General features: G+C 38.2%; 1 pseudogene; it reads right to left on the minus strand.

The window, feature by feature from the left end:
* Positions 1–8,544: 8,544 nt before the first annotated feature.
* On the minus strand, positions 8,545–9,897 carry LOC116888770 (annotated as a pseudogene).
* Positions 9,898–14,158: the final 4,261 nt, after the last annotated feature.

Genomic DNA, 14,158 nt, shown 5'->3' on the forward strand with positions numbered 1-14,158 from the left:
AACTCTCCAAACTCAATAAAAATGGCCATTTCTTCATGGACACTTTATTAAATGTATACTAGTTTCAAAAGATGACTAGTATAAATTTTCATTAAGAAATTTTAAGTTACATTAAAATGAGCGACCATTACACATCAAATATCTTAGCATGAACTATCAGAGAGCACAGAATAATAAAACCACTTAGGAAGGTATACTTGTAGGCATACCATATGATCTACAATGAACTTCAACATCCATAGCCACCTTATTTGTAGTCACTCTGAACTAGAAGCAACCCAAAAGTCCACCAATAGATAAATGCATCAATAAAATGAGTTTATTTGTTACTTTTCTGTTGCTTTGATAAAACACCATGATCCAAAGAAACTGAAGGAAAACAGTTTATTATGATTTGCAGCTCCAGAGAAATAATAGTCCATCATGGCAGTGAAACATAGGAGTAAATGGGAGTCATGGGCAGGAAGTCATGAGCTCACATTTTAAAGTACAAGTATGAAGCAAAGAACAAAAAGTTGAGAGCAACTTTGGATACACAAAGTCTACCCCCAGGGATATGACTTCGTTATACATCCTAAGCCTCTTCAAACAATGTCACCATCTGGGGAATCAAGTGCTCAAATGTCTGAGCGTATTGGGGGCATTTTCATTCAAACCACTGCAATGATATATCCACAAATTGGAAAACTATCTAACAATAAAGAATATGGCATACACAAAGATGTGGATAAAACTCAATTACATTGAGTAAAAGAACCTAGGCCACCCCCCCCAAGACTACGCAATGCACTCTGGTATATTTCAGTTTTCATAATCTATTTATCAAAATAAAGTAACCTATATTAGCTATGACACAAATTGTTTGAGGTTTGGGCATGAGAAACTTTAGTGGATGATATATCATGATTTCACAAATGCATACATGTGAAAAAATTTCAAAGTATACCCTTACAATATGCATAGCTTGTGATATGCCAATTATACCTCAAAAGAAACTATGGAAAATTAAGGAAAGGGGAAGCAGACCAGAATGATTATAACTTACATGAAAAGACTATTATAATAATTAAATGAGAAATTATACGCTCAAGGACATAGAGAGAAGATGGATGCGATATGAGCTGATATTATTACCTACATATATTGCCGATCAGTTTTGTTAAGTGTTGATGAAATTCCTGAACACAAACGTCAACAAAGTTTTCTTGGAGGGTGGAGAGCATGTCCATACTGATCACACACTTAATTCTTTTAAGCTTTGTGTGTCATAAATCAGAAGGGTATGACACATATTCAATCATTCTCCCTCCCCATCATCTGGCCTCTGTCTTAACCCTGATTACCTTCTGGCTGTTCTAGGAGAGTATTTGAGAGCATTATTAGATTCATTATTTATTCAGCATACATAACACAGCTATTTAAAAATTTACCACTCAGGTGCATATTCCCATTGAAGTTAAAATAAAACACACTAAGTGCAAGATCCATTTTTAAAAGGTTTATCTGATAAGTCAAACCAGAAAGAGGGGAAAGTTTTCCTTTCAGCTTGAGAATCTAGAAAAATACCACTGCCTTGTACAGTCTAACATTTGAGGTCAAGCAGACACCTTATGAAAGCTCAAGTTTTTGAGTACCAATCTATGAATTTAGGGATGAAATGTTTTAGGTCCCATATTGCTGAGCCAGAGGAATCAATATTTTCCTGTTAACAGGCAAGCTGCCACCTCAACAAATCTGAAAATCTCTATTTAGAAGCTCAGGGGGGAAAACTCTCCTCCAAAGGCAAACCCAAACCAATTTTCCCTTTGCTGCATTTTGGTCTAATTTGAATCAGCAAGCCTCTTTTGCTGTTTGGAGCACTGGGACCCTTGGTCTGCACCTGTGTAAGAGAGTTGGAAACCTTCTGTTGTTTCATTTATCATATCCTACTCCTTGCTCTGAGACTCCAAATGTGATAAACCAAAGTCCCCTGGCAAGATATAGCCCATACCTTATGAGCTTAGAGAGGAAAACAGGTCTGTGATACTAGAATAACTACTTGCCTAAGGGCTTATCATTCACAGGGAGGTTCTGGTGTCTGTTTTATCTGGGTTTTGCCCTTCTGAATCCTACAGTACAAGCAGCAGTTATAGTTATTAAGTGGAGAGAGAAATGAATACAGTTAAGGTGAAGAGGTCTTTGGTTGCCTTGCTATATCAAGACATACTTTGAGTAGATACTCATTAAACCATTGAGAAAACCAGTATTAGGCATCAGGCACTATGCTAAGGGGTCAATCAATCTTGAAGATGAAGTCCTTCACCTAAAGAGAAAGAACATGTGAATATAACTTATTGCATGTGTGAATCAATGGGTAAAATACGATTTGCATATGATCATTTTAGAAACACTATACAGCATTTAGCAAAAACTTGTCCTCTGTGTACGTGTTCATATGTGTGCCACATGTGTATCCTTTAGAAGTTCTTTGTCAGATCAAAGTATAGGTAAGTAGAGTACCATGTACCAAAGTTGTCTATGTAGTAACTTCATCAGAATCGCATGAAATTGCTTGGGGAAAATGCAATCATGGGGCCCACATTGGTAAAAATGAGTCAGGGTCTCTGAGATATGGGGCCTAGGAATCTACGCAGCAACTCAGTTCCTCTAGAGTTCAGCACACATTAAGTGTGAAAATATGCTGCTGTGTGGACAGGTTGCGAGAATTATTTCAGTGCTTACAGTGTGAAGGTGAGCTCTCAAATGACTCAGCAGTATAGACAGCTTCCCACACTTCCCCCCAAAGACATATGCTAAACTATGGATATTCACCAGGGATTGGTTACAGACTTTCCAGAAACTGGAGGCTTCCCAAATCCCTTATATAAAGAGGCATAGCCAGGCTGTGTGCTGACTAGTTCTATGTCAACTTGACACAAGCTAGAGTCGTCAGAGAGAAAGGAGCATCAGTTGAGGAATGCCTCCATAAGATCTAGCTGTGAGACATTTTCTCAATTCATAATTACTCAGGAAGGGCCCAGCCCATAGTGGATGGTGTCATCCCTGGGTTGGTGGTATTGAGTTCTATAAGAAAGCAGGCTGAACAAGGTATGGGAAGCAAACCAATAAGTAGCACTTCTACATGGCCTCTTCATCAGCTCATGCCTCCACATTCCTGCCCTGTATAAGTTCCTTTCCTGACTTCCTTCAGTGATAAATAACAATGTGGAAGTGTAAGCCAAATAAACCCTTTCCTCCCCAACTTGCTTTTTGGACATGATGTCTCATTGCAGAAACCCTTAAGCATGACAGGCTGGCAAGATGGCAAAAAAAGGTAAAGGTTCTTCCCATCAAAAATGAAGACTTGAGTTTGATTCCTGGGATCCACATGGTAGAAGGAGAGAACTGATTCCCGAAGTCCTTGAAAGTTGTCTTCTTGTCTCTCTACTTGCATACATGAGCCCATGTTCTTTTTCTCACTTGCTCTCCTTACCCACTCAAACATAAGTAATATAAATAAGTAAAAATAAAATGGCATAGTGGTTGTACAGAACCCACATTTATCTTCATATCCTTCACTCTATATTTATATTTGGTATACTTAGAGGGTAAATGTTTTAATAAATAATTATTATTCACATTATTTATTTTTCACAAATATTTTCAACCCATGATTTGTTGAATCCATGGATATAGACCCCACAGTTATGGAGGGCTAACTGCAACGGTGTCATATCCCTGAATTAGTAGTGCTACATCTACACTGGTGAGAGACCAGTCTGGTCATCAGAAAGAAGCAGTAGAATGAAAAGGCCTAGAGATTTGGATGACATCGCTTGCATCTCCTTCTACTTCTGCTGCACACTGGTTTCACAATATCAAAAAGGTCATTTCTTTGATTGCTGCTCTTTCCTTAATGGAAGGTACATAAATACACATTTCTTATCTCAAATGTAAAGAGAGGTCTTCTGCTTCCTGTCTGATTAGGTCATTGTGACGTGCCAGAGTAGTAGTCATGGCAGTGACTGGATAAAGAACTGAGGAACTTAGCAAGGTCAAAGCAGTCGTCTTATTCCTCCACTACCATTTCTTCTTTATAAAGTATCTGAAAGCAGATAATATCCTACCTACTTGGAGGACTAAGCTGGTTTTCTCTCACTATAATTCCTCTACTGTGCATTCTCCTTTCTGAAGCAATCTTTGAATACACTCCACTATGGTGGGATTCCTGGAGAAGGGGGCTACATGAACTCCTGTCTCTGACTCCTTTGATATATTCTTCCTTAAATTGAGGAAATCTGTGCACTCAAACCATTGGAATTATTATGCAGTGTTTATACTGGGCATTAGGAAACAGTAACTTGTTGCCATAGAAACAAGGTTTCTTTTGAGGATTTTTTTCCTAACTGAACTTTCTTAAGTGGGAACATTTTCAGCTCTGCCACCCTTTGTTGGCACAAGGACAGAAGAGGACTGTATTTGTTATCTATGGCCACATAATAAATTACTATAAATTCTAATAGTTACAAACAACAAATCCATTACTTTCATGGTATGGCAATCCAGGACCTACTTGACTGGATTCTACATTGAGGTTTCTCAAAAGGCAGCAATAACATGCCATACCATATGCCAGATGGCCCACAAACTCCTCTGGGGAAGGAGCAGCTTGCAAGTGCACTTGCCCCACAGTTGGCAGAATTCAGTTTGGTGGGGACACGGGGGAAACCACTGGATAAGAGTATTTCAGGATGGGACTTATTTCTTCAACTCAAGGCATATCCACAGAGAAGTTTCTAGTGTGACAGTTTACTTCTCTTAGAATCAGGAGGAAGAGAGAGAAGGGGGTACTTTTGTACCTAATATCTAAAGGAGTCTTTCAAAATCTGACATATCTGACCAAATGTCTTCTGACGGACAATGGCTCAAATTAATATGGGATGCATCATGATCATGTCAAAATGATATGGCTGCAACTAATAAAACTGATGTTTTGAATTTGGGTCTTCTTTCTCCTTGGCCTGCTGATATGAGCCATCCTCCATAGTGATGATGCTGAGTGTCAGCAGTAGCTGGAGCTCCCTGTCAACCCTGAGATCATGAGGGAAAACAACTGAAACTCTACAGAATGCTCTGCTAAGATGAGATGAGGTATAAGCTATGACTTATTTCTATATATATAACTTTTTAACTTATAATGAGTTGATATATCAGGATGGAAATTCATCATAAGTGGAAAAGCACCTGTAATAAAAAACAAACCATCATGTCTAGTTCCTACTCATGTGGAGATTACACAAAGTAATGAACACTAGGAGGCAGGGACCATTGGGGGCCTACTTACACCAAACTAATGAAAACATTTTCCAAGGTCAGTTAGGAGTTTGTTAGACAAAGAACAATGTTTGTTGTGTATGCTCTCCTGGTAGAAGACCAGCACATGAACAAATAGTGCAGAATGTTGTTAAGGTCCAAAGTATGTGTCCTATATCATGATGTTTTTACATGAGACCTATATTTATTTATCACATTCTTTAATGTAATAATAATTTAATAGAATGGAAAAGTAATCTGAGTATATCAAATGTCTCCTTCTAGCCATATTCTGAAATTCCTCATGAGTACAAAGCTACTATTTAGAGCATACAGAAGTAGCAACATAGAGCTTGAGAGTGAACACTGAGGAATTAAGGAGTTTAACTCAAACCTGATTGCATTGCTACAATTGTGACTTTGGGCATAAGTTCACTTTTTTCTACCTCAATCAATGTATCTAGACATTCAGAATTTAAAAGAGTGTATCTATCATAAGGTTGCTATAGGAGTGAAAGGAGAGCACATATTTGAAAAGAGAAGCTGTAAGCTAGTCACATAGCTTGTACTCAATAAATTGCATGTTATGATACAATTCACTGGGATTTGCTTGTTTTTCAGGGTGGGATGTCACAGGCTTGCCTTGCGTTCACTATATTAGCTCAGGCTAACTTGAGTTTATGAAAATGCTCCTGCCACAAGTGTTAGGATTAGAAACATGAATTTCATTGCTTAGAATTTACTGAAATCATTGAGTAGAAAGAGGGTCGCTACTGTAGGAATCTGGAATTTGGGTTTCCTTTCTCATGAGTTTGAATTCCATATACTATGATATTATAACTACCTTCATTTCCTCATTATAAGAAGAATTACTTACATTTTAACATTTTCTAAGAACACATTTCAGTTTTACCATCATACATGTCATCTCTTGGGAGCCAACACTTAATTTTTTGACACGCTCCTTAACAAAACTCACCATTATTATTTTATGGTGACCTTTTCCAGGTAAATATGATATATTAGGCAAGGAACTCCTGACTCTAGCAAGCTTGGTTGTGATTTATGTACAATGACAGGTTAAAATGAGTTAGTTTCCCTTGCTACTCTAAAACAAGTATTGGGAATTTTGACCATCCTCGTACCTGACTCTGCTCAGTTAAAAGGTAATTTGTTCTTATTCACTTCTCTATATATTCTGAATTTGTCATTATTTTCTCATAAGCAGACATCACTCCAAGTTTTCCGAAGCCATTTGACTGGGGGGAAATCTCTAGGAGTCACTGACAAATGCTTTTTGTATTATCTTTTAATGAGAGTTTCATTATTTTCTTTAGCAGTCAATACTTACATTCTTAGTTGAGTTTACCTCTGTTTCAGTCTTGGGGTCCCCCTCCCCTGTGCCTCTTACCCCCCATTCCAATATTCTATATCTTATGTCACCTAGAGTGGGCAGGGTAGAATAAAGGGCCCCTATTGTGATGTGCCTTCTTAGGAACTTTGTAGCTTAGAAGTTCTTTTGGGCTCTTGTTAGTTTGATACATTTGGTTACCTAGGGCATATGAAATACCATGTGTTTTAGCTGATAGTTTGAGGGTTTAAGGAATAATACATGGTGACCTTTTCAGCTCCTGCTGGTTACCAATATCTAAACAAGATAGTTGTATATGATAAGAGCAGTACCTTATTCAAAAGAAAACTCTGATTCAGTAGGCTACTATTGCTAACAAATACTTGATATGGTTTACAATGTCTTCACCATGACTCAGGCTGAATTTTACTTATAATTCTGAGGTATTGAGAGGGTGGAAATTATCAAAGGAAGAAGCCTGGAATTGGGATTTTTGAGAAATATATTAGTTCGTTTCATGGTGTGATCAAATTACCTGATAGGACTGACATAAAGGAGAAAGTTTCTTTAGGCTCACAGTTTTGGAGGAATTTTGGCTCATCTTGGTAAGGAAGACACCACTATACTACAGGGTATTGGCCTGCATTGTAGACACATCTCACTTCACGATGGATGAGGAAGCAAGAGTTATCAGGCTGGAACAGAGGCAAGTATAACCTTTGGCCTATAGCCTTCAAAATAACACTATAAGGCATTTATTTATTCATTTTTTAACCCAGAACAAGATGTAATAGCTTAATTTTTTTAAAAGAAAGCTTACAGAAGCATCAGGAAATACATTGAATGATTTAAAAATATTGTGCCTGAAACCCCTAGTATTTACAACAAAAGTATTAATTTCAGAGGCACCCACAGAAACTTCTCAAAGACCATTCAAGTCCAGGACTCCTTGTTGAAAAAGGTTGTGATGGAATCAGCAGCAGAGTACCTTTCGTTGTGTGGGGTTTATCTTTTCTTTCTTTGGAAAGCTTTGGGTAGTGAGGCCAGGATCTTGCATTTGCTGTAAAAGTGTTATACCACCAAGCCCAGGACTTAAATATGCCCTTTAAATAATGAATCTTGGTATCCCGTTTGTAGACAACTAAGTTGGGGCCTCATACTCATTTTTTTTTTTTATTAACTTGGGTATTTCTTATTTACATTTCGATTTTTTTTTCCTTTCCCCGTTTCCAGGCCAACATCCCCCTAATCCCTCCCCCTCCCCCTCTTTATGGGTGTTCCCCTCCCCCTCCTCCCCCCCCCTCTGCCCTCCTCCCAACAATCACATTCACTGGGGGTTCAGTCTTAGCAGGACCCAGGGCTTCCCCTTCCACTGGTGCTCTTACTAGGATATTCATTGCTACCTATGAGGTCAGAGTCCAGGGTCAGTCCATGTATAGTCTTTAGGTAGTGGCTTCATCCCTGGAAGCTCTGGTTGCTTGGCATTGTTGTTCATATGGGGTCTCCAGCCCCTTCAAGCTCTTCCAGTTCTTTCTCTGATTCCTTCAACGGGGGTCCCGTTCTCAGGTCAGTGGTTTGCTGCTGGCATTCACCTCTGTATTTGCTGTATTCTGGCTGTGTCTCTCAGGAGAGATCTACATCCAGCTCTTGTCGGCCTGCACTTCTATGCTTCATCCATCTTGCCTAATTGGGTGGCTGTATATGTACGTTGGCCTCATACTCATACATATCTGCCTGTCTATCTCTGCATTCCACAGTGTGTGTGTGTGTGTGTGTGTGTGTGTGTGTGTGTGTGTGTGTGTGTGTGCGCGTGCGCAAGGGCACGCGCATACCACCACACCCTGTCTAAATATTCTTGAAAAGCTCTTAGATTAACTCCAATGTCCTTTAATGCACTAATTCTAGTTTGAGTGGGCTACCTGTTTTTTGTTTTTTTTTTTGTCTCTGGGTGTGTTGGCAGCTTTCTTTCCAGATTTCATGGGAGTATAGAAGGACTTGGCCTATGCCTTTCTGAATTTCTGCACATCCTTTTTGTGTTCCTTCCCTGAGGTCCCAGGATCTAAGGCTTCTTGAGTCTCTGTAGCTGGTAAGGCCTTACTTGTCTTACCCTGAGGTGTACTTCCTGATTTTGATTTTGGAGACTTTTCCCCTGTGATATTTTCTTGCATCTTCACATTTTTTTATTTGGAGTTTCTCCTGTTGGTACCAATTGTGGAATTGTTTCTTCAGACTCCTCTGTAACTTTCGGCTGTGTGCTTGCCTTGCTGGTCCTTCTCTTCTGGGCTCCCGGGCCCTTCACTGGAGGACTGCTAACTAAGCCACCTTGAGTTAAAAGAGATGTAGCCTTCTTGGATTTCTTCTTTAACATTTTGTTTTCCTTCTTCAACCTTTCCTTTTCATGCTTCCTTCTTTTCTTTAGTTCTTGTTTCTTCACACTATGGAAGGAAGCAATGTTTTTGTCCTGAGATGTGACAAATGAGGAAAATATGGGAAGGGAAGCCGACTTCTCAGTTTTCACACTCTGCCATTTCTCTGGCAATTTTTCTGAAAGCATTTCTGAGACAGTCAGGATGTTTTCAATGATGTGCTGAATCTCCATTCCAGTGTGACCTATATGGACACTACTGCAAGAAACACGCTTAGAGATGTTTAAGACAGTCCCTGTGATACATCGGGCAATCTCTTTGGACAGATTCTTTGCCAGAAGGTTTACAGATATTAGAACTTTCTTCCTTTGACAGAAATGCCTTCCTACCTGCCTGGGCAAATGCCATCGAATTCTTTCTTTGGTAATAAAAACATCAAAGTTACTCAGGAGGCAGAGGTTGGTTTCATAGGCTTTATATTCAGTTTTTAACATTTTAAAGGGGATAATTTGATAGTGTTTACTCCATGTTTTTTCAAAAGCTTTTTTATAGAAACCTTCTGCCTGTTCAGGTGAATTATATTCATCTTTGGTAAATAGACAGACTTCTGAGAATTCTGAGAGAATCCTATGAGGTAAAGACACTCTGACCCGACATTCTTTCTCTGGAATTTTCCATAGTATCACCATTAAAAATAAATTTTCACTCCCATTCAACAGCAATTCATTATTATTTTTTTTTGGACTTGGAGTGATCAAACCGAACTTCCACTGCCTTTCACATCTGCTATCTGTCCAGGTGTTCAAGAGCAGTCGGTGCCGCTTGCACCTAGGTGGTGGTCTGCATAGCGGCTGAGGCACAGGGAGAGTCGGATGCTAATCACTTCATGTTTCCGCATGTGGAATTAACTATAAGGCATTTAAATCATAAAACCATAATGGATATTTCAAACCATAGCAGATAGCAATTAGAGTTGAATAGTACCATAAGGGTGGTCGCTTACTCCAATTACGCCGTGACTTCATACATAGAGCCAGAACATTGCTATGATGTCCTGCCTTAATGCATGGTGTTCTGCATCATCCTGAGACTCTAGACTATCCCCATCACGAAGAAAGACTTGAGCAGTTGTGGCATACAACTTTGAACTTCCAAGGCTTCACAAATGCTAGCTGAATAGACCATTATTCTTTGTAAATTACTCATAGAGTTATGTTAAGTTATAACAACATAAACAGATTAAGACAGTATTTATCCAGAAAATTTGTAAGGCAACTGAACTGGACCTTTACCCTAATACTTTAGAATACTTAGTATTTAAATTTTCTGAGGAGATTAAATTTATTCTCTTACTTATTCTGTATATAATTGTGTATAATTAAGTCAAGTTGTTGGATGCTTGGACTCAAAAATTATTGAATGCCCACGACTTGCCAGGCTGAATCCAATACTTTCCTGGTAACTCATGTAATACCTAAAAGAATTTTGTAAATTAGACATTGATATCTCATATTCTAGATGTTAATGATCCAGAAAGACTCAAGAATTCTACATACATGGTTGGTATGAGATTTAATCTCATATCTGTGTAATCTTAAAAACTTACTCCAATTATGCTGACCTGAAGGATCTGAAGACCAACTTGATAAATAACCTGAGATAAACAACTTTGAAGGAGGAATTATTTGTTTAGAATAACTGTTGCTTGCTTTGGGCTTTTGGTAGCATCATAAAAATGGGACCTTCTAATAGAGGATGCTAATGTTTTAATTGCCATCAGGAAGGGAAAAGTGAGAGGGATGGCAGGGGGTGAGAGAATGGAAGAGAGAGAGAAAGGAGGAAGGGGAGGAAAAGGGAAAAGAAAGGGAGAGAGGGGGGAGAGACAGAGAGCAGGAGCAGAAGCCCCAATATTGTCAGCCAGGGCACACTTTCCGGTGGTCCCACAACATCCTAATAACACCACAGACTGACAAGCCTTAAGCATGTAGACCTTTAAAGGATATTTACATATATTTGATTAATTAATCAAGTTATTAACAAATCATTATGCTTCAGTTATCTATTAATAACAGCAAGCTATCCCGAAGAACTTACTGGATGGAATTACTGTATTTTGTTCAATTTGATGACTCAGGAATTCAGTAAGGGTTCATTTGGATATCAGTTAGGGTGAATAGCGCTGGAGGATATGCTTTCTATACCTGCTTTGATTGTTGGTACTCCTTTATGTAGCATTTCAACTATTATGGAATTTGTCCTTATTTCCCTAAAGGGCCAAAAACTCTTCAATGGATAAGAACAAGGACTAGACATAATTATCTGGGGGAGAATAAAACAAGCCATAGTCCCTATTTTTTTGCAGCTCTTCTGAAAACTGTATATGTTTGTTTTCAACTTTTTTATGTTTACATATTTTATCATTCTATTATTTATTTTTTGAAAATAAATTCTTTTCTCACATAATATACCCTGATAATAGTTTCCCCTTCCTGTATTCCTCCCAGTGACTTTCTACCTCCCTTCCCTCTGGATCCACTCCCTTTCTGTTTATCATTAAGAAGAAAAGGCTTCTAAGAGATAACCAAACAAAATAAAATATAATAAGATGAAACAAAAACATTCATGTTGAACTTGGATATAGCAAACTAACAGCAGGCTATGAGTCCCAAGAGCAGAAAAAAAGTCAGAGACCCATGTTTTCTCACACTCAGGAGTCCCATAAAGATGTTAAGCTTATAGTTTATAGCTAAAATAGATATGTAGAGGACCATGTTGGCTCTGTGTTTGCTGCTTCAGTGTCTGTAAGCTATATGTGTCTTGTTTAGTTCATTCAGAGGGCCATGTTCTCCTGGTGTCCTCCATCCCCTATTCCTCTTACAATTTTTCTGCCACTTAAAAAGGATTCACTAAACTCTGATAGAAGGGATTTGATGGAGGCATTTAATTTAGATTTTTTTCTCTTCATAAGGTCTGCCAGGGGGTCTCTACATCTCTTCCCATTTACTGTTGGAGGAAAATTCTCTGATGATGAATAAATAAGGCACTGATCTATAAGTATAGTAGAGTATCATTAGGAATCATTTTATAAACTTTTTTTTAACAGTAGTGTTTGGTTTTCTCCTAGGTCTCCCGTTCTTGATCACCCAAGCATGTGACAGGTATGGGTTCCATCTCATGGATGGGGCCTTAAGTCAAAAGTGACATCTGTAGGTTACTCCCATAAGTTCTGTGCCTCTATTGCCCAAGCCTATTTTGTAGGTAGGACAGATTAGAAGTCAAATATTTTCTGGCTGGGTTTGTGTCTATATTCGTTTTTGGTAACCTTCAGAGAACATTCACACACCTGAGAGACTGGAAAATAGAGGGAATGTTCCATTTAAGAACCAGGTTGACTACTCCACATTCAATGAATGTAGATGTCTTCCCCAGTGATCCTCACTGTGAGTTTGTGGAGAACTACCTTTTGTCATACTGTCAGTCTATGATGTTTGGGAATTTCCATGGGAACCCCTAGGCCAATAACTCAACTGGAAGCAAGCCAGTCCTCCCACTGGAAGTCTTGCCTGGCTTTAAGACATGGCCAGATGAGACTTCATATCCTCCATTACTAGAATAGCTCATTAGGATCACTTTCATAGATTCCAGAAAATTTCCACTGCACACCAGCCTTCAAATGCCCACTGGAGCTGTCCTTTGCTACTTTATGGGTTCTTATTTCTTCCAGCCTTCTCGACCATTTTGTATCCTTTCAATCCACTAACACTACATGAGAAAGGGGATAAAGGGGGAAATGGGACAATGTTGTCATTAGATTGCTTCCTACTGGTTCAAGGCACTGAATTCCTTGGGGCAAGTTTGATCTTTGCCATCAGGATAGTTAATTCTAATATTCTAATTCTGCTTCTTCTTCATTGTCTTCTTCTTCTTCTTCTTCTTCTTCTTCTTCTTCTTCTTCTTCTTCTTCTTCTTCTTCTTCTTCTTCTTCTTCTTCTTCTTCTTCTTCTCTCCTCCTCCTCCTCCTCCTCCTCCTCCTCCTCCTCCTCCTCCTCCTCCTCCTTCTCATAACTACTTAACAAATCACAACCAACAACAAAAGTAATCTACTATGCTTACTTTTTTTTCCTATCAGATTCAGTGTATCTGGTTTCATATTAAGATCTTTGATTCTTTTGGGTATGAGTTTTGTGCTGAGTGTTAAGTATTTGGCGGTTTGTATTCTTTTTCATGCAGACATCCAGGTTAACCAGGACCATTTGTTGAAGAGTCTGTCTTTTGTTGAGTATGCATTTCTGTTTTTTTTTTTATTTATTTATCAAAAATCGGGTGTCCACAGGTGTTTTAATTTATGTATGGGTCTTCAATTTGATTCCATTAATCAAAGTGTTTTTTATTACTACAGCTTTGTAGTACAACTTGAAATCAGGGATGCCAATACTTCCTGTTGTTCGTTTCTGGTTCAGGACTGTTTTAGCCATCTTGAGATTTTTATTTTTACAGAAAAAAATTGAGAACTGTTCTATCATGGTCTGGAATGAATTATGCTAGGATTTAGATGGGATTGGGATTGAATCTGTAGATTGCTTTTGGTATTATGACCATCTACTATGTGAATTCTACCAATCCATGCACATGGGAGGTTTTTCCATCTTCTGATATATTCTCTAATTTATTTCTTCAAAGACTTGAAATTTTTAACATACAGGTCTTTCACTTATTTGGTTAGAGTTACCTCAAGATTATTTTGTATTTGTAGCTATTGTGAAGAGCATTGCTTCCCTGATTTGTCATTTATCATTTCTATACAGAAGAGTTATTGATTTTTCTTGAGTTAATTTTGTATTCAATCACTTCAATGAAGGTATTTATCAGCTGTAGGAGTTTCCAGGAATAATTTTTAGAGTCACTTATTTACAATATATCATCTGCAAATAATGATACTTCAACTTCTTGTCCAATTTGTATATCCTTCTGTTGTCTTATTTCTCTAGTTAAAACTTCAAATACTATATTAAATAGGTATGGAGAGTATGGAGAGCAGTGCTTTGTTCCAAATTTTTGTAGAATTGTTTTGAGTTTTTCTCCATTTAATTTGGTATTAGCTAAAGGTTTGCTTTAAACTGCTTTTATTTGTTTGGGTATGTCCCCCGTA

Source organism: Rattus rattus, chromosome X (assembly GCF_011064425.1).
Source record: "Rattus rattus isolate New Zealand chromosome X, Rrattus_CSIRO_v1, whole genome shotgun sequence".
In the NCBI taxonomy this organism is placed as follows: Eukaryota; Metazoa; Chordata; class Mammalia; order Rodentia; family Muridae; genus Rattus; species Rattus rattus.